This window comes from Aristolochia californica, unplaced genomic scaffold (genome assembly GCF_029961685.1).
Source record: "Aristolochia californica isolate CCGP_79_NKW_82.1479 unplaced genomic scaffold, dmAriCali1.0.hap1 SCAF_11, whole genome shotgun sequence".
Classification (NCBI taxonomy): Eukaryota; Viridiplantae; Streptophyta; class Magnoliopsida; order Piperales; family Aristolochiaceae; genus Aristolochia; species Aristolochia californica.
In genome coordinates this window covers 17296503-17298806 of record NW_027181782.1, presented here as the reverse complement: position 1 = coordinate 17298806, position 2304 = coordinate 17296503, and positions in this window count along the sequence as shown.

Below are 2304 nucleotides of genomic sequence, written 5' to 3'. Positions count from 1 at the left end.
TAATTGATCATAAAATGTTTTAAATATGGATATGCATGCTTGAAACATGTTAAAGATGCAAATGCCCTATGGATCCAAACCATTTAAAGTGAACAACAAATGCTCATTAAATTCTCAGGTGAACGTGTGGTGGGATATTTACCTTAGTCAAACAAGCAATTATTTTGCCCATTTACAAAAAGCTGACTTAACAATCACAGATGATTTGTAAAGTTATTTTTTGGTCAATCATGGATAACAGGTAAGTTTTTTTAAGAAATGACTTATGGATTGGGCGTCAAAACTCAATTAAAAATCCTCCGCCTCCCCCTTTTCCCGATCATTGCCAAACCTAATATATAAAAACCAAAAGAGTTTCAGTCCCTAAAAGTTACAGAGACTTTTCGGAATTATCGCTCTCTACATTTGTGCATTTCCATTCCATTTGAGATGTACACTTTTTTCTTAAATCAAAACTTTGAATTTTGACTTTCCTATTCTCTCGTAAGATAAAGGCACAATAGATCACAACAAAATGAAAATTTTAGAGTTTATGTATGGAAAAAATTAAAAACAATAACAAATGTAAGTAAAAATAATTTATTCACACAACACAAACGAACACAAAAGTTTTGTTGTCCAAGTTTGGGAAATTCCACTAGTTCAACCCTAATGGCTTGGAATTTGATAAGAAAGAGATTTTTAACTGATCCTAACATGTTTTAAATATGGATATGCATGCTTGAAACATGTTAAAGATGAAAATGCCCTATGGGTCCAAACCTTTTAAAGCGAACAACAAATGTTCATTAAATTGTAAAGTGAACGTGAGGTGAGATATTTACCCAAGTTAAACAAGTCATTATTTTGCCCATTTAAAAAAAGTTGACCTAAAAAATACAGGTGATTTGTAAAGTGATTTATCAGTCAATCATGTGTAACGGGTTATATTTTTTAAAGAAACAACTTATGGATTGGGACTCAACACTCATTTAAAAATCCCCCGCCTCCCCCTTTTCCCGATCATTGCAAAACCTAATATATAAAAACTAAAAGAGTTTGCAGTCCCAAAAATTCACAGAAACTTTTTCGAATTATCTCTCTCTACATTTTTGCATTTCCATGCCATTTTATATGTACATTTTTTCTTAAATCAAAACATTGAGTTTTCACTTTTTGATTATCTCATAAACAAGAAGATAAAGGCAAAATAGATCACAACAAAATGAAAATTTTAGTTTTTATGAAAAGAAAGAATTCAAAAACAATAAAAAATGTTAGTAAATAAATTTTTTCACACACCACAAACGAACACATAAGTTTTGTTGTCCAAGTTTGGGAAATTCCACTTGTTCAACCCTAATGGCTTGGAATTTGATAATAAAGATATTTCTATCTGATCCTAACAAGTTTTAAAAATGAAAATGCATGCTTGAAAGATGTTAAAGATGCAAATGCCCTTTGGATCCAAACTTTTAAAGCGAACAACAAATGCTCATTAAATTCACAAGTGAACGTGCAGTGGGTAATTTACCTGAGTCAAGCAAGCCAATATTTTGCCCGTTTACATAAGCTGACCTAATAATCACAGATGATTTTTAAAGTGATTTATCAGTCAATTATGCATAACGGGCTATGTTTTCTTAAGAAATGACTTATGGATTGGGAATCAACTCTCAGTTAAAAAACCCCTGCCTCCCCATTTTCCCGATCATTGCAAAACCTAATATATAAAAACTAAAAGAGTTTGCAGTCCCACAAAGTCACAGAGACTTTTTGGAATTATCTCTCTCTAAATTTGTGCATTTCCATTCCATTTTATATGTACAATTTTTTAGTAAATCAAAACATTGAGTTTTTACTTTCCGATTCTCTCATAAACAAGAAGATAAAGGCAAAATAGATCACAACAAAATGAAAATTTTAATGTTTATGTAAAGAAAGAATTAAAAACAATAAAAAATATAAGTAAAGAAAATTTATTCACACACCACAAACGAACACATATGTTTTGTTGTCCAAGTTTGGGAAATTCCACTTCTTCAACCCTAATGGCTTAGAATTTGATAGGAAAGATATTTCAAACTAATCCTAATATGTTTTAAATATGGATATGCATGCTTGAAACATGTTAAAGATGGAAATGCTCTATGGATCCAAACCTTTTAATAACAAATACTCATTAAATTCTCATGTGCACGTGCGTTGCGATATTTACCCAAGTAAAACATGCAATTATTTTGTCCAATTACAAAAAGTTGACCTAACAATCATAGATGATTTATAAAGTGATTTATCGGTCAATCATGCATGTTTTTAAGCCAT